This window comes from Bombina bombina, chromosome 1 (genome assembly GCF_027579735.1).
Source record: "Bombina bombina isolate aBomBom1 chromosome 1, aBomBom1.pri, whole genome shotgun sequence".
NCBI classification, from domain to species: Eukaryota; Metazoa; Chordata; class Amphibia; order Anura; family Bombinatoridae; genus Bombina; species Bombina bombina.
Window position 1 is genome coordinate 379,450,464 of NC_069499.1, and position 27,568 is coordinate 379,478,031.

Genomic DNA, 27,568 nt, shown 5'->3' on the forward strand with positions numbered 1-27,568 from the left:
GCAGATCTGTTCCTCCAATTTCGAACTGTATAAAAGATATAAGAACACACAGGCACCACAATAGTGGATATCAGTGAGTAAAGGGACTCGTACGCGAACAACGAAATATACTCACAATGTGGTAAGCACTTGATAAGTGCCACAAAGACCTCCTGGACAATTCACAGCTGTCTAGACCACTGTTTCTTCAGGCAAATCTCGGCAATCTCCGATAAAGAGAAAAGGGGTAACAAAGGTGCTGTCAGTGGAACTAACTATCCACAATCGGCAGATAGAGGTGACAGTATATATGCTAAAAAAGCCGTGTTACTGATAAAAGAATGTGTTTATTAAAAACAACTTAGCCTCCCTAGATAATTCTTCAAGTGGAGTGTCTAAATTACTAAGAGAGTGACGAAAATGAATCCTCTGTTCTTTACTCTGCATAATGTGATGTAATAATGATCTAAATTAAATTGTAAAGATGTGGTAATATATAATAAAAGTGCTATTAACAATAAATGTGTAGATATAGTCGCTCTCTGACAATTGCCAAACAAACACTACAAGTAAAAAATATTAAAAATCAGATGCGCCCATCAAATTAAACATACCGTGTGACAAACTTATGTCTCAGTGGTTACCCTAAGGGGCAGTGATAGTGACCACTAATAAAATATGTGCATTCAAATCAACCAAACAACAATATCTATAAAAATAAATTAGAACAATACAAACATAAACCGTATCGGTTATCTTATAGAGAAAGTCCACACTAAAAGAGTATTAATAGGAGTCTCCAGGCAGCAAAGCTCATTCCAAATGTGATATTGGCCAGTAGCACGATCTGTAGAAAAGAAGAAGAGAAGAGGCCCAAATAGTGTGTACCGTTTGTGAAATATGCAGCCAGAACCCCAAATAACGGTTCCTACTTACTAGATATTCAGCACTTGAGAAGTGCCACAAAAACCTTCTGAACAATTAGCAGCCGTCCAGCAAGCTGTAATGGCAGATCTGTTCGGCAGATAGAGGTGACAGTATATATGCTAAAAAAGCCATGTTACTGATAAAAGAATGTCTTTATTAAAAACAACTTAGCCACCCTAGATAATTCTTCAAGTGGAGTGTCTAAATTACTAAGAGAGTGACGAAAATTAATCCTCTGTTCTTTACTCTGCATAATGTGATGTAATAGTGATCTAAATTAAATTGTAAAGATGTGGTAATAAATAATAAAAGTGCTATTAACAATAAATGTGTAGATATAGTCTCTCTCTGACAATTGCCAAACATACACTACAAGTAAAAAATATTAAAAAATATTAAATATTAAAAAATATTTTTAATATGAAGAATTATCTAGGGTGGCTAAGTTGTTTTTAATATACTATTACATCACATTATGCAGAGTAAAGAACAGAGGATTAATTTTCGTCACTCTCTTAGAAATTTAGACACGCCACTTGAAGAATTATCTAGGGTGGCTAAGTTGTTTTTAATAAAGACATTCTTTTATCAGTCCAATAGTAACATACACAGTACACTTTTAAAATACCCACCAATACTTGATTGGATAGTCTAAAAACAGGTAACTGACTATCTGATCAGATAGTCAGTTACCTGTTTTTAGACTATCCAATCAAGTATTGGTGGGTATTTTAAAAGTGCACTGTGTATGTTACTTTCTCATGCTATGATTACGGCTGTCGCCGAAACGCGTAAGCTGAAGAAAGCTGTTCTATCTGTTTCATGTTGACACTATTTAAAAGATTTTAATGTGAGCTGACAAGCTATAATAAAAGTGAAGTTTTATTTAAACGAAAAATCGCCTGGTGATCCTCATTGACCATTCTGAAAGCAGCTATTGGACCAATAGGGGAATAAAGGAGTGAGCACAGGTGTAAACCGTCAGACTGTGAGTGAAAGCGGGTTTTCCCAGAAAGACTGAGACGCAAGCAGAGCACAAGAGGAGGAGGAGAAACACTTCAGCGGCAAAGTGATCAAGTCGTCCGAGAGGTGATCGAGGAGGGAGTCAGGCTTGGTTTAAAAGCCGTTTATCAAGACTCCTGTGGACGGACCCATAGAAGAGACGAGACACACTTACCGATGACCGTTACCGCACGGAGCGGGTAAGCAACACATATTGCCTTCATTATTGTACAATATTGTGCTGGGACTGCATTGCCTTGGGGCAGGTTGAATTGACATTTACATATTGATAACAGAAGGCCGAAAGAGGTAAATTTGTGCTCAGTGGAGCAACAGGAAAACCCATACCACAGTTATTTAATTATTTCTTAGGATTAACCTTTGGTGCTAGAACCATTTGTCTGTCTTTTAACTTTAATTTATTCTTTTATCAGTAACACGCCTTTTTTAGCATATATACTGTCACCTCTATCTGCCGATTGTGGATAGTTGCAGTGACAGCACCTTTGTTACCCCTTTTTTCTTTATCGGAGATTGCCGGGATTTGCCTGAGGAAACAGTGGTCTGGACATCTGTGAATGTCCAGGAGGTCTTTGTGACACTTATCAAGTGCTTACCACATTGTGAATATATTTCGTTGTTTGCGCACGAGTCCCTTTACTCACTGATATACACCATTGTGGTGCCTGTGTGTTCTTATATCTTTTATACAGTTCAAATTGGAGGAACAGATCTGCCATTACAGCTTGCTGGATGGCTGCTAATTGTTCAGAAGGTTTTTGTGGCACTTCTCAAGTGCTGAATATCTAGTAAGTAGGAACCGTTATTTGGGGTTCTGGCTGCATATTTCACAAACGGTACACACTATTTGGCGCCTCTTCTTTTCTACAGATCGTGCTACTGGCCAATATCACATTTGGAATGAGCTTTGCTGCCTGGAGACTCCTATTAATACTCTTTTAGTGTGGACTTTCTCTATAAGATAACCAATACGGTTTATGTTTGTATTGTTCTAATTTATTTTCATAGATGTTGTTTGGTTGATTTGAATGCACATATTTTATTAGTGGTCCCTATCACTGCCCCTTAGGGTAACCACTGAGACATAAGTATGTTTAATTTGATGGGCGCATTTGATTTTTAATATTAAATACTATATTAAAGTTATTAACCCCTAATCTGCCGCTCCCAACATCACCGCCACTAATAAAATTTATTAACCCCTATTCCACCACTCCCCTACATCTCTGCCACTATACTAAAGTTATAAACCCTTATTCCCCAACACCACAACATCACCCACACTATAATAAAGATATTAACCCCGATTCCGCCGCTCCCCGACACCGCTGCCACTATAATAAACCTATTAACCACTAAACCGCAAGCCCCCCACAACGAAATATATACGAAATTGAACTAATAACCCCTAAACTGCAAGCCCCCCACATCGCAATAAACTAATTTAAACTAGTAACCCCTAAACCTAACGCCCCCTAACTTTATATTAAAATTACAATTTCCCTATCTTAAATTAAATTAAAACTTACCTGTCAAATTAAAAAAACTAAGTTTAATCTAACAATTAAACTAATATAACTATTAAACTAAAATTAAACTAACTACCAATTAAAGACAAATAAAATACACATTAAAAAATTACAAAAACATAATTTAAGCTTACCTGATAAATTTATTTCTCTTGTGGTGTATCCAGTCCACGGATCATCCATTGCAAGAGGACTCCCATAGCAGAGCTGTCTATATAGCTCCTCCCCTAACTGCCATATCCAGTCATTCGACCGAAAACAAACAGAGAAAGGAGAAACCATAGGGTGAAGTGGTGACTGTAGTTTAAAATTAAAAAATACCTGCCTTAAAATGACAGGGTGGGCCGTGGACTGGATACACCACAAGAGAAATAAATTTATCAGGTAAGCATAAATTATGTTTTCTCTTGTAAGGTGTATCCAGTCCACGGATCATCCATTACTTGTGGGATACCAATACCAAAGCTAAAGTACACGGATGAAGGGAGGGACAAGGCAGGTACTTAAACGGAAGGTACCACTGCCTGTAAAACCTTTCTCCCAAAAATAGCCTCCGAAGAAGCAAAAGTATCAAATTTGTAGAATTTTGAAAAAGTATGAAGCGAAGACCAAGTCGCCGCCTTGCAAATCTGTTCAACAGAAGCCTCATTTTTAAAGGCCCATGTGGAAGCCACAGCTCTAGTAGAATGAGCTGTAATCCTTTCTGGAGGCTGCTGGCCAGCAGTCTCATAGGCTAAGCGGATTATGCTTTTTAGCCAAAAAGAAAGAGAGGTTGCCGAAGCCATTTGACCTTTCCTCTGTCCAGAGTAGACAACAAACAAAGCAGATGTTTGACGAAAATCTTTAGTAGCTTGTAAGTAAAACTTTAAAGCACGAACCACATCCAGATTGTGTAATAGACGTTCCTTCTTTGAAGAAGGATTAGGACACAAAGATGGAACAACAATCTCTTGATTGATATTCTTATTAGATACCACCTTAGGTAAAAACCCAGGTTTGGTACGCAGAACTACCTTATCTGCATGGAAGATCAGATAAGGAGAATCACATTGTAAGGCAGATAACTCGGAAACTCTATGAGCCGAGGAAATAGCTACCAAAAAAAGAACTTTCCAAGATAAAAGTTTGATATCTATGGAATGAAGAGGTTCAAACGGAACCCCCTGAAGAACTTTAAGAACCAAATTTAAACTCCAAGGTGGAGCAACAGGTTTAAACACAGGCTTGATTCTAACTAAAGCCTGACAAAATGCCTGAACGTCTGGGACATCCGCCAGACGCTTGTGCAAAAGAATAGATAGCGCAGAAATCTGTCCCTTTAAGGAACTAGCTGACAATCCTTTCTCCAATCCTTCTTGGAGAAAAGATAATATCCTGGGAATCCTGACCTTACTCCATGAGTAGCCCTTGGATTCACACCAATAAAGATATTTACGCCATATCTTATGATTTTCCTGGTGACAGGCTTTCGTGCCTGAATTAAGGTATCAATGACTGACTCTGAGAAACCACGCTTTGATAAAATCAAGCGTTCAATCTCCAGGCAGTCAGCCTCAGAGAAATTAGATTTGGATGGTTGAAAGGAGCTTGAAGTAGAAGGTCCTGTCTCAGCAGCAGAGTCCATGGTGGAAAGGATGACATGTCCACCAGATCTGCATACCAAGTACTGCGTGGCCACGCAGGCGCTATCAAGATCCCCGATGCTCTCTCCTGCTTGATTTTGGCAATCAGACGAGGGAGCAGAGGAAATGGTGGAAACACATAAGCCAGGTTGAAGGACCAAGGCGCTGCTAGAGCATCTATCAGTGTTGCCTTGGGGTCCCTGGACCTGGATCCGTAACAAGGAAGCTTGGCGTTCTGGCGAGACGCCATGAGATCCAGTTCTGGTTTGCCCCAACGATGATAACAAAATTTTTACAGTGTGTATAATAAGCTAACAGAGCATTGCACCCACTTGCAAATGGATGATTAACCCCTTAGTTCAAAAACCGGATCAAAAAAACGATATAGACGTTTTTTAACAGTCACACCAAACTGCCACAGCCTTGCTGTGGGCCTACCTTTCCCAACAAACAATTTGGAAAGCCTAAGAGCCCTTTAGAGATGTCCTATAGCATTCAGGGGACCCTTGAAGGAAGCTGGATGTCTCAGTCTGTAAAAGTTACTGCGCAAAAAAGCGCTAAATTAGGCCCCTCTCACTTATAGTAACACAGTGGAAAGCCTCAGGAAACTGTTTCTAGGCAAATTTAAGCCAGCCATGTGGAAAAAACTAGGCCCCAATAAAGTTTTATCACCAAAGTATATATAAAAACGTTTAAACATGCCAGCAAACGTTTTATATTGTAAATATAAAAGAGTATTACCTTAGAAAGTAAGCATGATACCAGTCACTATTAAATCACTGTATTCAGGCTTACCTTACATAAATTTGGCATCAGCAGCATTTTCTAGCATTCACATTTTCTAGAAAAATCTTAACTGCACATACCTCATAGCAGGATAACCTGCACGCCATTCCCCCGCTGAAGTTATCTCTCTCTTCAGTCATGTGTGAGAACAGCAATGGATCTTAGTTACAACCTGCTAAGATCATAGAAATCACAGGCAGATTCTTCTATTTTTCTGCCTGGAACAAAATAGTACAACTCCTGTACCATTTAAAAATAATAACATTTTGATTGAAGCAAAATAACAGCTACATTTCACCACTTCTCTCTTACTACCTCCATGTTTGTTGAGAGTTGCAAGAGAATGACTGGATATGGCAGTTAGAGGAGGAGCTATATAGACAGCTCTGCTGTGGGTGTCCTCTTGCAACTTCCTGTTGGGAATGAGAATATCCCACAAGTAATGGATGATCTGTGGACTGGATACACCTTACAAGAGAAATATCTAATTGCAAAAATTAAAAATACTAAATTACAAAAAATAACAAACACTAAATTATGAAAAATAACAAACGAAATTATCAAAAATTACACCTAATCTAATAGCAATATACAAATAAAAAAGCCCACCCAAAATAAAAAAAACCCTAGCCTACAATAAACTACCAATAGCCCTTAAAAGGGCCTTTTGTAGGACATTACCCTAAGTTAAACAGCTCTTTTACCTGTAAAAAAACACAAAGACCCACTAACAATAAAACCCATTACTCAACCAACCCCCAAAATAAAAATAAAAAACTAACTCTAACAAAGACCAAAGCTACCCATTGCCCTGAAAAGGGCATTTGTATGGGCATTGCCCTTAAAAGGGCATTTAGCTCTTTTGCATTGCCCTGAAAAGGTCCCAGGTGGATGTCCATCGATCCGATGTGGAGGTCCTCTTTATGTGATCGTTCACCGCACACTGAGGATTGAAATGCAAGGTAGTTCTTTTATACTGGGGATAGCATTGCATTCCTATTGGCTGAAAAATTTGAATCAGCCAATAGAAATTAGAGCTGCTAAAATCCTATTGGATGTTCAAATCAGCCAATAGGATTTAAGCAGCTTTCATTCTATTAGCTGATTCGAAGAGGACCTCCATGTCGGATCGATGGACCTCTGCCTGGGCCTCCGCCTTGGACCTTCGTATGGACCTCCGCCTTGGACCTTCGTCTGGACCTCCGCCTGGGACCTTCGCCTCCGTGCATTGCCACTCGGCCTCCGCAGGAATGAAGAAGATGCTGGTCCCATGATGGATGAAGATGGAACTGCCTAGATGAAGATGGAGCTGCTGGGGTGAAGATCGTTCAAGCAGGACTTCAAACACTGTGAGTACCTAAAGAGGGGTTAGTGTAAGGTTTTTTTGGGGTGTTTTTTTTTTTAGATTAGGGTGGGCACTCTTAAAAGAGCTGAATGCCCTTTTAGGGGCAGCAAAAGAGCTGTATGCCCTTTTCAGGGCAATGGGTAGATTAGGTTTTTTAGATAGTTTTTTTTTATTTTGTGGGTTTGGGGGAATAGGGGTTTGTAATGTTGGTGGGTTTTTGTATTTTTTTCAGGTAAAAGAGTTGTATAACTTAGGGCAATGCCCTACAAAAGGCCCTTTTAGGAGCTATTGGTAGTTTATTCTAGATTAGGTTTCTTTTATTTTGGGGTGTTTTTTTTTCTAATGGGTATTAGAATAGGAATTATTTTTATTACTTTGGATAATTCGTTTGTTATTTTGTGTAATGTTTTTTTTTCGTTTTGGGGTGGGTTTTTATTTTTAGATTACGGGTTGGCATTTCATAAAAGAACTGAATGCCCTTTTAAGAGCAGGAAAACGAGCTGAATGCCCTTTTTAGGGCAATGCCCATACAAATGCCCTTTTCTGGGCAATGGGTAGATTAGGTTTTACTTTATTTGTATTTTGTGTGTTTGTGGGGTGGGGGTTTGTATACTGTTAGGGTGTGCTTGTTTTTATTTTGTAGGAGGGGCAAAGCCCTACAAAAGGCCCTTTTAAATGCCCACAAAAAGGCCCTTGATATTTATTATAGATTAGGGGGTTTTATTTTGGGGTGGATTTTTTTTTTTTTTAAAGGGTATTAGAATAGGAATAAATTTTATTATTTTCGAAATTTTGTTTATTTTTTTTGTAATGGTAGTTTTTTTATTTTTTTAATGGTAGTTTTTTTATTTTTTGTAATGTTAGGTTTTAGTGTAAGGCAGCTTAGGTTTTATTTTACAGGTAAGTTTATATTTATTTTAACTAGCTAGTTAGTAAATAGTTAATAACTATTTATTAACTAGTCTACCTAGTTAAAATAAATACAAACTTGCCTGTCAAATAAAAATAAAACAACTAGCTACAATATTACTATTAGTTATATTGTAGCTAGCTAAAGGTTTTATTTCACAGGTAAGTATGTATTTAGTTTTAAATAGGTATTATTTGGTTAATAATTGTAATTTCAATTTAGCTCTATTTTAATTATGTTAAAGTTAGGTGTGTTAGGTTTAGGGTTAGGTTTAGGGTTACGGTTAGGGTTACGTTAGGGTTAGGGTTAGGTTTAGGGTTTAATAGTTTAATTTAGGTTGTTGCGATGTGGGGAGCTGGCAGTTTAGGGGTTAATATGTTTATTTAGTGATGTGGGAGGCCAGAGGTTTGGGGTTAATAGCTTTATTTAGTGGCGGCGATGTCGAGGAGCAGCGGAATAAGGGTTAATAGATTTATTATAGTGTGTGTGATGTTGGGGTAAGAGGGAATAGGGCTTAATAACTTTAGTATAGTGGTGGCGATATAAGGAGCAGCAGATTAGGGGTTAATAGATTTATTTAGGTGGCGGTGATATCGGGAGTGGCAGATTAGGGGTTAATAACATTATGTAGGTGTCAGCGATGTCGGGGCCAGCAGATTAGGGGTATTTAGATGTCGGGTTTATGTTAGGGTGTTAGGTTTAAACATTACTTTTTTTTCCCCCATAGACATCAATGAGGCTGCGTTACGGAGGTTTTCATTCCGCGATCTCAGGTGTTAGGTTTTTTTCTAACCCGCTCTCCACTTTGATGTCTATGGGGAAAGCGTGCATGAGTATGTCAAAACAGCGCTTGTATTTTGTGCGGTATGGAGCTCAATGCAACCATATTACACGCACAAGCTGGCCATTTCAAAACTTGTAATTGCTGTGCTATAGAGGGGGAAATAACGTAACTTTTGTTGCGTTCATTAAATTCCCTATAGTGCACATAACTCTTAATCTACCTGATTTTCACAAAAAAATAAAAAGGAAGTTAGCTATATTATGTTGTGTATTTATTTAATTGTTATCTCTATATCTATTAGTGCGACAAGTTTGGGGCAAAACTTTTCAACAAATTTGGAGAAATATTGTCCCCTTGCTTTGTAATGAGAGACAAATTTGTAAAATAATCCATAAGTAGTAATGTATTTTTCATTTTTATCCCTATATCTACTAGTGCACCAAATGTGGAGCAATAATATTGTTTGATTTAGAAAGGGTATACAATTGTAATAGAGTTTACACATAAGCTTTCTGTTTTCAGACTGCCATTGATTTCTATGGCATCCGCGGCCTCAAGGGTGGCGGATTGAAAACTAGGTACGCGGCATCTGAATAGACGCGAGCGTACCTGTTAAATGTTTGATAAATTGGGAAAATGGTCAAATAGAGTCGAATGTGACTTTGAAACATCTGTAATGATGCAAGTATCGATCTGCGTTGGATTGAGATTGTGGGAGCGTATGTTGTCACAGATTTCAACATTTGATGATCTTGACACTTTGATAATTACGGCGGAACAATCTTGCGACAAATACAACACAGAATTCAAGTGTATTTTCAGTTGACGCTTTGATAAATATGACCCTAAATGTTTGGTATTGTAAAAAATATTTGATAAAACATACCAAAATATATTCATGTTTAACTGTCTTGACATTTTCCAGATATGTTTGAATATATATTTATATTTATATTGTGTGAAGTTTGGGAGAAATTGTTTAACATCTAAGTTCTTTTTTGTACGTTAAGCCACATTAAAGCTCCCCAAAAAACAAGCTTAATGTCACTCATTTGCCCTGTGGGAAACCAAAATCCATGAAACTTCTAGGATAGGCTTGGACAATGAAAAACAAAGGTTGTGCCAAGTTTCAAGGCAATTGATTGATGTTTAGGCACACTTTTGTACATTAATCTCTTTTTACATTAAGCTGTTTACATTTTGGGTCCGATTTATCATTGCACAAGCATTTCTCATGAAATGCTTGTACAATGCCGCCTCTGCACATTTGCGGCCATCGGCCACTAGCAGGGGTGTCAATTATCCTGGTCGTATCCGATTGGGATGATTGCTGTCTGCCACCGAGTCAGAGGTGGCGTACGAGTTAAGGTGCAACGCCGCCCCCTGCTGACTCGCTGCCAATTGGCCGCAAGCAGGGAGGTGTCAATCAACCAGATCGAACTCAATCAGGTTGAATTGCGGTGATGTCTGTCCGCCTGCTCAGAGCAGGCGGACAGGTTATGGAGCAGCGGACTTTAGACCGCTGCTTCATAACAGTTGTTTCTGGCGAGCCTGCAGGCTCACCAGAAACACGGGGCCTCAAGCTTTATCCAGAGCTTGATAGATATGCCCCATTGTGTGCATTTTGTAGGAAATTGGTTAATATCTAAGTTCTTTTTTATACGTTAAGCCACATTAAGCTCCCCAAAAACCAAGCTTAATGTCACTCATTTGCATTGTGGGAAACCAAAATCATAGCACTTCTAGGATAAGTTTGGGAAGTGAAAAACTTATGGCTAGATTACGTGTTTGGCGTTTGGAGCTGTGCGGTGCTAACGTGCAGTTTATTGTCACCGCTCACTTACCTGCAGCGCTGGTTTTACAGGGTTTTACGGGGTTTTACAAACCCGGCGTTTAAAGACAAGAAATGAGCGTAGAGCAAAATTTTGCTCCACACTACAATCCAATACCAGCGCTGTTTAAGTCAGTAGTGAGCTGGTTTTACGTACTCGTATACGATTTTCCCATAGACATCAATGGGGAGAGCCGGCTGAGAAAAAGTCTAACACCTGCAGAAAAGCAGCGTATAACTCAGTAACGCAGCCCCATTGATTCCTATGGGGAAAAATATGTTTACACATAACACCCTAACATGAACCCCGAGTCTAAACACCCCTAATCTTACACTTATTAACCCCTAATCTGCAGCCCCCAACATCGCAGACACCTAGATTATATTTATTAACCCCTAATCTGCTGCTCCGGACATCGCCGCCACCTATATTATACTTATGAACCCCTAATCTGCTGCCCGCTACATCGCCGACACCTACATTATATTTATTAATCCCTAATCTCCCTCCCCCAATGTCGCCGCAACCTAACTACATTTATTAACCACTAATCTGCCGCCCCCAACATCGCCACCACTATTCTAAATTTATTAACCCCTAAACCTAAGTCTAACCCTAACCCTATCACCCCCTAACTTAAATATAATCTAATAGTTACATTCTAGCTAGTTTAGGGTTTATTTTTATTTTACAGGCAAGTTTATTTTAACTTGGTAGAATAGTTACTAAATAGTTATTAACTATTTAATAACTACCTAGCTAAAATAAATACAAATTGATCTGTAAAATAAAACCTAACCTAAGTTACACTAACACCTAACACTACACTACAATTAAATCAATTCCCTTCATTAAATACAAGTAAATAAATTTAAATTAGCTAAATCACAAAAAAAAACAACTAAATTACAGAAAGTAAAAAACAAATTACAAGATCTTTAAAGTAATTACACCTAATCTAAGAGCCCTATCAAAATACCCCCCCCCCCAAAATAAACAAAAATCCTAGCCTAAACTAAACCATCAATAGCCCTTAAAAGGGCCCCAAAGAAATCAGCTCTTTTACCTGTAAAAAATAAATAAATACAAACAACCCCCCCAACAGTAAAACCCCTCACCCACATAACCAACCCCCCAAATAAAAGCCTAACTAAGGACATTTCAATGGGCATTGCCCTTAAAAGGGCATTTAGCTCTATTGCAGGGCCAAAGCCCTAACCCTAAAAAATAAATCCACCCAATACACACTTAAAAAAATCCTAACACTAACCCCCGAAGATTCACTTACCAGGAGATGTCTTCATCCAAGCGGCAAGATGTCCTCAACGAAGCCGGCAGAAGTGGTCCTCCAGTCGGGCAGAAATGGTCCTCCAGACGGGCAGAAGTCTTCATCCAGACGGCATCTTCTATCTTTATCCTTCCGGTGCGGAGCGGGTCCATCTTGAAGACATCCGACGCGGAGCATCCTCTTCTTCCGACGAACTAATGACGAATGAAGGTACCTTTAAATGACATCATCCAAGATGGCATCCCTTAGATTCTGATTGACTGATAGAATTCTATCAGTCAATCGGAATAAAGTTAGAAAAAATCCACTGCGCACCACACAGGGTTAATTAGGGAGCATGTAGGCAGCTTGTAGAGTTAATTTTAGCTTAAGTGTAGTGTAGCAGACAACCCAAAGTATTGATCTAGGCCCATTTTGGTATATTTCATGCCACCATTTCACCGCCAAATGCGATCAAATAAAAAAAAATTGTTCACTTTTTCACAAACTTTAGGTTTCTCACAGAAATTATTTACAAACAACTTATGCAATTATGGCATAAATGGTTGTAAATGCTTCTCTGGGATCCCCTTTGTTCAGAAATAGCAGACTTATATGGCTTTGGCGTTGCTTTTTGGTAATTAGAAGGCTGCTAAATGCCACTGCGCACCACACGTGTTTTATGCCCAGCAGTGAAGGGGTTCATTAGGGAGCATGTAGGCAGCTTGTAGAGTTAATTTTAGCTTAAGTGTAGTGTAGTAGACAACCCAAAGTATTGATCTAGGCCCATTTTGGTATATTTAATGCCACCATTTCACTGCCAATTGCGATAAAATTTAAAAAAACTTAAATTTTTTCGCAATTTTAGGTTTCTCACTGAAATTATTTACAAACAGCTTGTGCAATTATGGCACAAATGGTTGTAAATGCTTCTCTGGGATCCTCTTTGTTCAGAAATAGCAGACATATATGACTTTGGCGTTGCTTTCTGGTAATTAGAAGGCCGCTAAATGCTGCTGCGCATCACACGTGTATTATGGCTAGCAGTGAAGGGGTTAATTAGGTAGTTTATAGGGAGCTTGCAGGATTAATTTTAGCTTTAGTGTAGAGATCAGCCTCTCACCTGACACATCAGACCCCCTGATCCCTCCCAAACAGCTCCCTTCCCTCCCCCACCCCACAATTGTCCCCGCCATCTTAAGTACTGGCAGAATTTTTTCACAGTCAAAAAAGTGTTGTTTTTTTAAATGTACACTACTGTTACACCAGATATGAGTGGTGGCACTGGGCAAGTGGGCACAGTATACGCTGTGAGCCTGACACACATGCTGGCAGGCAGGCAACTGCAATTAGATTACACAGGAAAAAAAAAAAAGCAGACTGATGTTCTAGCCCTAAAAAGGGCTTTTTGGGGTGCTGTCCTTACAGCAGAGATCAGATGAGTCCTTCAGGACTGTAGTGGACACTGAATACACTAGCCTAGCTATTGATTTCCCTATTAAATCATCAGCAGCTACACTGTCCCTCCTCTCACTAAGAATGCAGCTTCCAAATGAATCTAAAATGGATGCTGTCCAGGAGGTGGGAGGGTCTGGAAGGGAGGGTCTGCTGCTGATTGGCTGTAATGTGTCTTCTGACTGTGAGGTACAGGGTCAAAGTTTACTCAATGATGACGAATAGGGGGCGGATCAAACATTGCATATGTTCGCCCGCCGAGGCGATCGCGAACATGCTATGTTCCCTGGGAACTATTCGCCGGCGAACTATTCGCGACATCACTATTAGGTAGTGCAAAGTTTCAAAGCAATTGATTGACATTTAGGCACATTATGGTACATTAAGCTCTTTTTACAATTAGCTGTTCACATTAAATGTTTGATATTGTAAAAACAAATGTTAAGCATAAATATCCATTATGCTTTGTCAAATGTCTTGAAATTTTCCAGATATGTTTGAATATATATATTTGTATTGTGTGAAGTTTGGGAGAAATTGGTTAACATCTAAGTTCTTTATTGTACGTTAAGCCACATTAAGATCCCAAAAAACAAGCTTAATTTCACTCATTTGCCTTGTGGAAAACCAAAATCCATGAAACTTCTAGGATAGGCTTGGATAGTTAAAAATTGAGGCTGTGCCAAGTTTTAAGGCGATTGATTGATATTTAGGCACATTAAGCTGCTCACATATAGGGGTCAATTTATTATAGTGCAAGCGGACATGATACGATGTAACATATCATGTCCGCTGCACATCGATAAATGCTGACAGCATACGCTTTCGGCATTTATCATTGCACCAGCAGTTGTTGTGAACTGTTGGTGCAATACCGCCCCCTGCAGATTCGTGGCCAGCAATCGCCCGCTAGCAGGGGGTATCAATCAACCCAATTATATTCGATCAGGTTGATTTCTGTCCGCCACCTCAGAGCAGGCAGACAGGTTATGGAGCAGCGGTCTTAATAAATATGCCCCTAAATGTTTTAGGATTGTAAAAAAATAGTTAAATGTGAATAACTTTTGGTATGTTTTATCAAATGGCCTGAAATTTTCAGAATATGTTTAAATAGATACATTTTTGTATTGTGGGAAGTTTGGGGGAAATTAGCTAACATCTAAGTTCAATTTTGTACATTAAGCCACATTAAGCTCCCCCAAAAAAACAGCTTAATGTCACTCATTTGCCTTGTGGGACACCAAAATCTATTAAACTTTTAGGATAGGCTTGGATAGTGGAAATTTTGGTTTGTGCAAAATTATGCAGTATTTGATTAACATGTGGGCACTTTTTTTTTACTTATTAAGCTACATTAAGCCATTTTCACATTAAATGTTTTAGAAAGTCCCTGATCCTCTGTATAAAACATTTTTCCAGTTTCCCTGATTCTCCTTTCCCTGATGAATGTGTTTTGTTTTCTGATTTCTATTCCTAATCTTTGATTTGGTACTGGACAAATGGCATTGTGAATTGTGATCTGATTTGGACTAATCCTCTAGTCTTATGGCTAACATGTTATTGTTATCTTCAGAACTGTATCCTGCCTTATAGACTACATTTTTCTTTGAACCTATCAATGAATATGCTACTGTAGCTGAAACTATCAGTGTTTGCAGCTTGTACCTCTCTTCAGACTTCTGAGGCTGTTACCTGTATTTGTACCAGTACCTTTTTCCCTTTATTTGCAATTGATAGCTGCTTTTTGCTCCAGCAGAACATCAGAACAGAATAGCATTTCCAGATACCAGATTCTGCTTTGATTAAAGGGATATTGTATTTTTTTTTCTATAATTTATATGAAAGAACAAATTGATGTAATTTATTTATTGGTTTGGTCTGAAAAATGTGAAATAACAGCTGTTTAAATGTAAATTAAAATAAAACAACAGTATCAGTTGTGTATTTCCTACTGATGCTCTTTGGCATATAGGTACTTTCTGTAAATACTCACTCATGTTTAAATGCTTCTGTGATATTAATGATAAAACATTTTAGTGCAATGCAACATTCCCTATGGGTTCGCACCAGTAATTATAAGACTCCTTGTGGGCTAGTTGACACTGGCAGAGGGATTTAGGCACTCATGGGTGGGGTTGTATGGGGTCCCAAGTTTGTTTTATAGTAATTGGGGCATAAACAGAGGGCAAAAGTATAAATAGGGACAATGCGAGATCTCACCATTTGAAAACACAATTAAATGAATAATCGTTTGGACATCTGGATCTAAACATACTTTTAAAATTAGAATTTCAAATGTGAACTTATTAAAGGGAATACATTATGTTTTATAAAACTTACCTATATTTCAAAATAAATTAGTTATTTTTAAAATGAAATACCTGAGATTAACATTGCTGATTATGAGAAAGTGCTTTTTAGCTGGTTTAATATAATTGCTAAAATATATAAATTATTTAAAAAAAACAGCAAAAAAATGAAAATCATTACTATGGCATATTTTAATATTGTCCTTATTTTTCCACATTTCCTTGGGGCAACTGACTGACCAGTTAAGTCAGCCTCTAGGTAACAGAGATAGCCTGCATTGCAGTTGTACTGATTGCTATTGGCCTTCTATGAATATCTACAGTTGTTATTTTACTGTTTTGCTGAATTAGCAAAAACTATTTATACATTTCAGTCACAGGAAGCTATTTGAGAACTCATATTTTACTTCTGCATTTATTCTCAGTCTTCATTATATCTCATCAGAATCTGTATAAGAAAACTATTTATATGAGATCCCATATTTTCAAATGCTTTTAACTCTTAAATGGCTTTAAAATATGGCAGCTAAATCATCTTATCAATGACTTGGTGATATGTTTAAAACCAGTTTGTTTTGCTTAACCATTGTAGATAATGGCATATGAGCAATTGCCAATTACATATAATTATTTAGCAATTTTATAAAGGACATGCTTAAACATCCAAAAACATTATTAGAATCATAAGTGAAAACTTTACTTATCATATTTAATTTGAGTGCCAGTTTCATAGTTTAAAGGCTTGATACAAGCTATATTTTTAAATTCCTATTAAAACTAGTAATGTGTATTACATATGAACTGAGAGTGCACAAAAACGTTAACATTGAAAAAAAAAAACGTACACAAAGCCAATATATTTATCTCAAACAGACCAAATGGATTTTCAAGAGGTTAAGGTTGTAGAATTTGAATAGTTGCAAATCCTGTGAAAATCTGCTGCAAAATGTGTTTTCTGATAGACTGGAATACTGCTGCTGATTAATATCCCGTACAGGGTAATTGTGCATTTGTGCACACTTGAAAACCTTATGATAAGTGGTTTATTAAAGAATTGGTTAAAATCCTTGAACAACAAAAGGGGGCGCTCTAACTAATTATTAAACGAATACATACACTTTGTATAGTGTACAATAAATTGTGTATTATATACACACAAAAGTAAATACAAATAGTGAAAAGTTCAGTGACCAATGATAATAAAAATGAAGTTCCGTAATAAGGACCAATTGCAATGAGAAAGTCTGTTGCTGATTTTTCAAATGTCAGCTCCTTATATATGAGTACTTCAGCTCAATACCAACAGATCTATAGAAAAGAAAACAAAGACAAAAGGTGCCTCATAGCGTATCACTAGTTCAGGTAAATTCAAGTAAAACGATAAAAATGGTCCTATTCAAATTTAATGAACACCTTAACAAGGTGATCAAGTGCAGGCTGGATCCTCAGTGCTGAAAAGAAAGCTCACTCCCAGTAAGCAGACAGCACAGGAAACCCCAGCGCCTTAGTGTTCCACCAGATCTTGCAGGTAACTGCACACAGCAGTGTGTATGTGTAAATGAAGAATTGATGTTTGTATGAATACGACTGAATAAATCCCTTCCACTTGTTCAGAAATTAAGGTAAAATTTTAATAAAACGACCTACATTAGGTCAGTATAAAACAACTGAATTTGGCGGCGCTATACAAATAAATTATAATAACTGCAATGCGTTTCTTGGTCCCAATATGATGGCCGTTTCATCAGGCAGTTGTTTCTTGCAGGTTTTTCAAATTGGTTGTATTGGAATTACTTTAAATGCAAAATCCACATGAAATAATGCATGTAAGGAATGTGATTAATGGTCACAGGAATTCTGATAGACTGGAGAGATATGTCATGGTTTATGATCTTGATGGCATTTCTCTCTAAACTTAGACATCTAATCTTATAGTATTTTTAATTTATTTATGCTGGTAGCTTTAAAATTGAATTAAGAGTAAGTGCAATTTTAAGAGACTTTTTAAAGTTACTTCTTTTGTCAAATGTTCTTAATTTTATTTGCGTCCTTTGTTGAAAAGTATACCTAGGTAGCTCCAGGAGCAGCAATGTGCTACTGGGAGCTAGCTAGTGACTGGTGACTATACATACACTATGTAACACCCTTTCCTGAGGTGGGTGATAGTGTAACGCTGTCTACCTGTTTCGTGTATGAGAACTAAGCCTCCGCAGAGTGGGAGTAGGAGGGGGGTTGAAATCAGGTATATAAGGGATGCCTGTATGACGCAGTGCCTCCACCTATAGGGGACACCCTAGAATAATAGGGTGTGGGGTCCTATAAGATTTTAGTACAAAAAGAAAACAAGTAATAACCACACAAGAAATTTTCAAATAAAATGTTGCTTTGATTATTATAAAGTGTTTAACCAATAACATACAGTGCAACAAATACAAATAATAATATTAATCACAATATCTTCTTATGACATCAGTATACCTTTTTTTTAACTCAGAAGTCCTTCATGAGCTCATGAAATAATAACATAACTGTTGTTGTAAAATACTTTGAGGTGGTGCTGTACAATGCAATTTCATATACTAAATAGAATTTAGTTGAGGTAATTATCCCTTGCTGCTTGTGAACGAAGCTAGAGAGCGTTGCTTGTGATCGATGCAGTGCTCAAGAAAACTTCTCCTCAGAAATACTGAATAACATAAGTCTCTACCTTATTACTGAATTTCAGCAATCCACTTGCCTTATACTGCAAAGTCAGTCACTCTTTTACTACAAACAGCTGCAGAAATCTCACAGTTATGCCCTTATGTAATGTAGCTTTATAAATCCAGTAAGTATATTTGTGCAAACTGTTCAGGCAGAATAACTTCTAGAATATTCTCTGGGTTATCTCTTTAATATACATCACACTCAGTTACTTCCTTATGTAATGCAGCTGTGCAATCCATTTAGTGTATTTATGCAAACTGTTTAGGCAGAATAACTTCTAGAATATTCTCTGGGTTATCTCTTTAATATACAACAACTCTGCAGCACATCACACTCAGTTACTTCCTTATGTAATGCAGCTGTGCAATCCATTTAGTGTATTTATGCAAACTGTTTAGGCAGAATAACTTCTAGAATATTCTCTGGGTTATCTATTTAATATACAACAACTCTGCAGCACATCAGATATGACTAGTATATCTTTTCTCTTGCATTTAGTTAACATGAAGTTATGGAGATCTTAAAACAGCAGATAATGGCTGACACTCACAGTACAAATAGAAGGTTCCAACTTCTGTCTTAAGCAGCCACATGTAACAATGTCTGAACTGTCTCTGGAATCCATGCATTAGTCTGAATAACTTCTTTCAGCTTGGAAACAGCAACTTTCTTCCCCCATTTCAAAGTCTGTGCAAAGCTCCACACTTCTCTTAACACCTCAGAAATCTCCTCAGCACTAACAACTCCTCCCCCTTCCCAGATGGCATTTCTCTTCCTCAATACAACTATTACAGCAGCCATCTTGGGTAAGGGCAAGGTCCTTACATACTCCCCCCCCCAAAAAAAAAAAAACTTGCTGTCCCCAGCAAGGGGTACAAGAGCAACACATCAATACATTTTCTTTAGCAAGTCTGCTAACAAAATCACATATTCATCATGAGTCAAATTATGGTTAGGGTATACATCTTTCAAAACACATCGTACAGCAGATGTTAGAGCAGGCAACAAGGGTTCAACATTATAACCAGGGTTTCCTAGTGTATCATATGTCAATTTCTTTGGGGGATGTCTCTTTCTTGCTGGTCTTTTCTCTCTATAGGGACCTCTACTATAATAATGTATAGGGTTTGGAGATTCCCTATCTGGTATAGGACTATTAGGGAAGGATGGCATATCAGGTTCAGAGGTTGGGGCAAAAGAAGAGGCATGCTCATCATTATAGGTCTCTCTTTGCAATGGAGATCTCATTTCAGGGTCCGATTGAATTGATGAGTTTTCATGTGGGATACTATATTCATTATTAATTGACATGCTTGGGCCTTGGTCCTCATGATATGTAACATCATGCTGGAATTGAGGTATAGGCAACAAATGATTCCGATGCCATGTTTTCACAACACCATTTTCATCTGCTATCTGAAAAACTGGAAGACCTGGCAATTGTCTGACTATTCTATAGATACTATTCCTCCATCTAGGAGCTAACTTGTGCTTGCCTGGTATCCCTAAATTCCGTAAAAGGACACGGTCTCCTGGTTGCAAATCCTGATGTTTTATTCTCTTATCATATCGTTGCTTATTAGCCTCATTTAATTGAGCAGTAGCTTCTTCAGCCAACTTATAAGCTGTTTGTAAACTCTCCTGCAATCGCCTGACATACTGATAGTGACTCTTATGAGAAACTCCATCTGATGACACCCCTAACTGGAGATCTATAGGTAGTCTCGCTTCTCTCCCAAACATAAGGAAGTATGCTGAATAACCTGTAGAATCATGTCGGGTGCAGTTGTAGGCATGAACTAGTGCTTCTACTTGATGACTCCAAGTTCTCTTTTCAGACTCTGGCAGGGTCCCTAACATATTTAGCAAAGTTCTGTTAAACCTCTCAGGCAAAGCATCTCCTTCTGGATGATAGGGAGAAGTTCTTGTCTTCTTAATTCCCAAAACATTCATCATTTCTTTAATGAGGCGACTCTCAAAGTCTCTACCTTGATCAGAATGCAGTTTCTTAGGAAGACCATAATGAATGAAAAACCTTTCCCAAAGAACTCTAGCCACTGTACTAGCCTTCTGGTCCTTTGTTGGGAAGGCTTGAGCATAACGGGTATAGTGATCTGTTACAATAAGAACATTTCCAATGCCACGAGAATCTGGCTCAATGCACAAAAAATCCATGCAAACAAGATCCATGGGGCCTTCACTTTTCAGATGACCCATAGAGGCCGCTCGAGTTGGAAGAGTTTTCCTCTGTACACATCTAAAACATTTATGAATGTAGTCTTCTACATACTCTCTCATCTTTGGCCAATAACATCTATCCTGCAAGAGGCCAAACGTTTTTTCTATTCCAAGATGTCCGTGCTGATCATGCAAGGATGACAGAACAAGTTTTCTTAGTTTGGCAGGTAACACCAATTGTCTTCGATCTGGATGATTGTGGTATTTAACTACTCGAAACAGAAGTCCATCTTGAATTTGAAACTTATCCCACTCTCTATTTAGTGGACCAGATCATTCCCTAAGAATTCTCTTCAGTAAGTGTGGGCTATCAGTTTGAACAGCTTTTCGAAGTAGTCCAATTAAAGGATCTTGTTCCTGTGCATTTATTAATTCTTCAGGAGGTATTCAAGACCATCTGGCTAATTCCACTACAGATGGTTTACAATAATATACAGGCAGAGCTTGTGGATGACATCCCAATGAATCTACTGCTCTCAAATCTGAAAAAACAGAGGTTTCGTCTTTGAAGACACTGGTTTGGCAGAATGCTCTCACACCAAGTGAAGGAATTTCTTCCCATTGAGAATCACCTGTTTGTTCTGGTAGTCCTGGTCGTCGGGACATTGCATCAGCCCCTATATTCTTAGGCCCTGGCTTGTAACGTAATTTAAAAGTGTAATTTGATAGTGCAGCCAACCACCGATGACCGGTTGCATCCAACTTTGCTGTAGTCAAGATGTAGGTAAGTGGATTATTATCTGTTCGAACCTCAAATTCTAGTCCATAAAGGTAATCGTGGAGTTTATCCACTACTGCCCATTTCAGAGCCAAGAACTCAAGCTTGTGGACTGGATAATTCTGTTCACTCTTAGACAAACTCCTACTTAGATAAACAACAGGTCTCAACCCTCCAGGGTACTCTTGGTGTAAAACTGCCCCCAAACCCACATAGCTAGCATCTATATGTAGCACATAAGGTTTCTCGGGATCTACATAGGCCAAGACAGGTGCCTCAGTTAAATTTTTCTTTAAATTCTCAAATGCTTTGGAGCACTCTGATGTCCACCGAGTTCCCAAAGGAGTTTTTGCATTTAGTGGCTTTTTAGGATCATCTTCACTATGTTTCAGCAAGTCGTTTAGGGGTCGAGCTAACTGGGAGTATCCTTTCACAAATCTTCGATAGTATCCACAAAATCCAAGAAATGATCGAAGTTCACCAATGTTGTTAGGCTGTGGCCATGCGGTTACTGCTTCCACCTTAGCAGGGTCTGTAGACACCCCTTCTGCCGAGACCACATGACCTACATAGGTCACAGATGATTGCCCAAATCTACATTTCTCCGGACTTAACTTTAGGCCTTCTTTGTGAAGACGATCCAATACTTTCAGCAACCGTGTCTCATGTTCTTCCAAAGTACTACCGAATACAATAAGGTCATTGTAAGATTCAAGCCTGCTTAGTATGGATGAATGTGATATAGGTTTGTAGCACAGTATCAAATGAGAATACTATTACTTGGTAAACCCATATAGATATATGTGCAGTTAATCTAAGATTAATGATTCCCTGCATAAAATACACACTATAGTATAATCTGCAATATTAGGAATAATATCAAAATAAATCTTGGATTAAACAGGCTTGTAAAATATAAGAGGTTATGGAATAGGTGAAACTTTCCAAATGAATAAGTAAGGAGTAATTAATAATTGAATGCGTAATATGAAGAAATTGAATACACAGCAAGTAAGTCTTATCCAAGGTAATTTAGATAGAATCACATAATGGAGAAATTCAGCAAATAAAGTTATAATGCAAACGAGGTATTGTACCTTGCAAACTGTGAGTGCGGTAGGTAGTGACAAACACTTCCGGGTTCTGTACACTGCGAGTGCAGCAGGAGTTGAGACACGCTGAAGCCGGCTGACTGACAGCGTGTGACGTCACGATTCTCCGGTGCAGCCGAAAACAAGATAATGTTAATGAAACGGAACAGATAAGTTATAACTGTTTAGAACTTCAATAACCGGTTATTCTTAATGGGAGCCACAAGGTTGTTTAAAATAACATATGAGCGCATAAGATGGTACAGGTAGCGTAAGTCCACAAATAACAGACAGTCTTGAATAAATGTAAGTATTTGCCCAAACTTAGATTTCCAATATTGAAGAAGTTGTAACAGGCTGGAATACACTGGGAGATTCGTAGTAAAATGTTCTTGAAAGAAATAACTCCAGTTGTAGATGAGATAAGATTCAATTTAGAAACTTACAGAGAACTGAGAGGCTCAGTGTTACTCTGAGGAGAATAACAAAATACTAAGCAAGGTGTGCTTAGTGATCAGGTGTTTTATGGGAGTGAGTAGGTTATGATTGGTTGATCTCTAATTAAGGAAACAGTGCACCCTAAACCCTGACATGACTCCCCCCTCAAACAAGCTGATCCTCAGCTTGAAGTCTGGGGCGATCTGGATATCTCCTGTGAAATTGGGTAACAAGTCGAGGTGCATTAAGATTAGATGCGGGTTCCCAGGTGTCATCATCCTCTGAATATCCCTTCCACCTAATTAAATATTCCAGAATTCCCTTGGAAAACCTTGAATCGAGTACTTCTTTCACCTCATAGACTTCTGAGTCTTGGATGGAACTGGTCGGCAGTAATTGGGGTGTATTGTTTCTCGTAGGAACGTATGGTTTGAGGAGGGAAACATGGAAAGTTGGATGTATTCTCATAGATGATGGTAAATCTAAAGTAACTGCATTCTGATTTATTACCCTAGTAATGGGGAAAGGTCCGCAGAATTTTTGCGTCATTTTTCTACTCGGGAGATGTAGCTTTAGGTTTTTCGTTGACAACCATACCTGGTCTCCAATTTGGTATGAAGGTGGTTGTCTGTGCCGCAAATCATAATAGTGCTTTTGGGAGTTCTGAGCTTTTGAAATGTTTTCTTTGATAACCCGAAAATTGTCTAGGAGTGCATTATTCCATTCATCAACCAGAGGAGAATTGGAAGGAGTAGTACTAACTGAAGTGATGGTTGGATGGTACCCATAATTTGCAAAGAACGGAGATAATTTTGTGGATGAGTTGGTTAGGTTATTGTAGGAAAATTCAGCGAAGGGTAGGTATGTTATCCAGTTGTCTTGCTGATAGGAACAGAAACATCGTAAGTACTCATCTAACCATTGGTTGATTCTTTCAACCTGTCCGTTTGCTTGTGGATGGAATGCAGTTGTGTATTGATGAGTTATGTTAAGAGATTGACAGAGACTTTTCCAAAATTTAGATGTGAACTGAGATCCCCTGTCAGATATCAGAACTGTTGGAACTCCATGAAGCCGAATCACATGTTGTATGAATAGTTTAGCTGTTTCCGCTGAAGTGGGAAGTTTATGAAATGGGATAAAATGCGACATTTTGGTGAAACTGTCAACAACTACCATGATAGTGGTATAATTTTTTGATGGAGGTAGATCCACAATAAAGTCAACTCCTACTTGTTTCCAGGGTCTGTCAGAAGTTGGAATGGATATTAAAAGCCCGTACGGTAATTTCCGCTCTGTTTTGCATACTTGACAAGTAACACAACTCTTTATGTAACTTGAGACAGTTTCCCTCAATTGAGGCCAACAATATGTCCTTGTTATAAGTTCGATGGTGCGTGATTCCCCTGGATGACCAGCTAAGGGTGAATCATGGAGGTGTTGTAGGATTTGATGTCTCAAATCTTTAGGAATATAGATCATATTCTTGTAGTAGTATAATCCGTCTTTCAGTTCCAAAGGAACCTTAGTGTCAGTGGGTGAATTTTTCGAAGAGTTCTTTATATCAGTAAGAAAGTCTGAAGTTAATCCGATGAAGCGTTCAGAAGGAATTATAGATCTAGGATTTTCATTAGGAATAGGTTCGGATAATTGTCGAGAGAGTGCATCCGCTTTTCCATTTTTGTTTGCAGGGCGGTATAGGATTTGGAAGTCGAATCTTGCAAAGTAAAGACTCCACCGTACCTGTCTAGCTGATAGAGTTTTGTTATTTTGCAGGTATTGGAGATTTTTGTGGTCCGTGTAAATTATGAAGGGCATTTTTGCACCTTCTAGTAAGTGTCTCCAGAATTCTAACGATTTGCGGATGGCGAGTAATTCTTTGTCTCCTATTGCGTAATTCCTCTCTGCTGATGTCATACTTTTTGAGAAATAGGAGATTGGATGTAAAGGATCTTTGGATGTTTTCTGTTGTGAAAGTACTGCACCAATCGCAAAGTCTGAGGAATCAACTTCCAGTACATATTGTAAATCAACATTCGGAAATTTAAGTATGGGTGCTTCTGTGAAAGTTTGTTTCAGGAAGTCAAATACTTTGGAATGAGTTTGATTCCAATGGAATTGTTGAGTTGAACCAGTAAGTTGTGTGAGTGGTCTCACTATTGAAGAAAAATTCTTTATAAATTTTCTGTAATAATTGGCAAACCCTAAGAACCTTTGGAGAGACTTTTTGTCTTTAGGAGTTGGCCAATTTTTCACTGAATCAACCTTCTCGGTTTGCATTTGGATACCGTCAGGAGATATAGTGTAGCCTAAGAATGAGATAGTGGTATTGTGGAATGAACACTTTTCTAATTTGGCATATAGTTTATGCGTTTGTAAACGAGCTAATACCCAACGGACATGTTTTATATGTTCTGACAAGTTGTTGGAGTAGATTAAGATGTCGTCTAAGTATACTACTAGACATATGTCTAATAAATCCCGGAAAATATCATTAATGAAGTGTTGGAACGTTGCGGGAGCATTACAAAGACCGAATGGCATCACTAGGTACTCATAGAGTCCATACCGAGTTCTGAATGCTGTGAGCCATTCGTCTCCTTCCCTTATACGTATGAGATTGTATGCCCCGCGCAAGTCCAACTTAGTAAAGATGGTAGCATTACTTAATCTTTCAATTAATTCCGGGATGAGAGGTAACGGATAACGGTTTTTTACCGTCCGTTTATTAAGCTCTCGATAATCTATTATCGGCCTAAGGGATGTGTCTTTGTTGGTTACAAAGAACATTCCGGCTGCTGTGGGTGAAGAAGAGGGTCTGATAAAACCCTTCCGTAGATTATCTTGTAAGTATTGTTTTAGATGTATCAACTCTGGGTGACTCAATGGATACAAATGACCAACCGGTAATGTTGCACCTGGAATTAATTCAATTGGGCAATCATATACTCGATGGGGTGGAAGAGTTTCAGCCTCAACTTTGCTAAAGACCTCTATGAAGTCCTGGTATGGTTCCGGTATTTGTATCTGTTCTAATTCTGTGTGAAGTATTTTATGATGTGGAAAGCAAGTGTTTTCACAAAATTTTGATTGGAAGGTAACAGTTAAAGTAGTCCAATCAATATGGGGATTGTGTGTCTGTAGCCAGTATAAACCTAATACTATAGGAAAATGGGGTGATGGAATTACATCGAATGTTATATATTCGGTGTGTCCATCCTCAGTAATGACTAATATAGGTATTGTGTTGTGTGTTATAGGACTATTTGCAATCACAGAGCCATCAATAACTTTGATTGAGACTGGTGTTTTCTTCAACACAATAGGTATTTTATTTTTCAATACAGTAGATTTATCTATAAAGTTGCCAAAGGCTCCAGAGTCAACGATGGCAGATGTAGACAATCTCTTAAGGTCCCACTGCAAAAGGAGAGATAGTTTGCAGTAAGAAATTTGTTTATCTAAACTTTGAGTATTGTTAATTTGAACAAACTTACTCTTTTTATTTTTTCGTAGTGTTGGGCAGTCCGTAATTGTATGACTGGGATTCGCACAATACATACAGAGGTGATTGGTTCTTCTCCTTATCCTTTCTTCAGGAGTTAATGGTCCACGTATAACTCCTATTTCCATGGGGGTTACATGCTCCGTAGGAGGGGATTTTGTATGTGCATAGGTGGAGGTGGTGGCTTTAAATGTTGGATCAAAATGACCACGTTCCGCTTTGCGTTCCCTGAGCCTACGGTCGATTTGGGTTGCGACTTTCATTAAGGCATCCAAGGTACTTGGAAGCTCTATACGAGCTAGCTCATCCTTGACGGGATCAGACAATCCCAATCTAAATTGGTTTCTGAGAGAAACCAAGCTCCATGCTGAATCTGATGCGTACAGCTTAAATTCAGTGGTATATTCTTCCACTGTCTTTTTTCCTTGTTTTAAGCTCCTCATCTTCTGTTCAGCCGTTAGTTGAATATCAGTATCTCTATATAGCTCATCCATAGCTTGAAAAAAATTTGTTAGTGAGTCTAGTAAAGGGTCATTTGTTTCACACAAATGATCTGCCCAAATTCTGGGTTCGGATCTTAGAAATGTGGACAAAACCCTTACCCTGTCAGTGGGGTAAGTTTTTTGTTTTAAATTAAAGAGCAAGTAGCAAGCATTTTTAAACTGCCTGTAGGTTTTCCTATCACCATTATATAATTCTGGCAAGCTTATCTGTGGTTCAGAACTGGGGTTTTGTAGTTCTTTTACCTCCTTTATAAGTTCTCTGAGAACCTGATTTTCAAGCTGTAAGTCCAGGATAGCCTGTCCCATTTTGTCTACCTTTTGACTCAGGTTATAGACTACTTGGGGAATATCAGCAGGTTCCATTTTCTTTTAAGGCTTAGTATTATGTAAGATTCAAGCCTGCTTAGTATGGATGAATGTGATATAGGTTTGTAGCACAGTATCAAATGAGAATACTATTACTTGGTAAACCCATATAGATATATGTGCAGTTAATCTAAGATTAATGATTCCCTGCATAAAATACACACTATAGTATAATCTGCAATATTAGGAATAATATCAAAATAAATCTTGGATTAAACAGGCTTGTAAAATATAA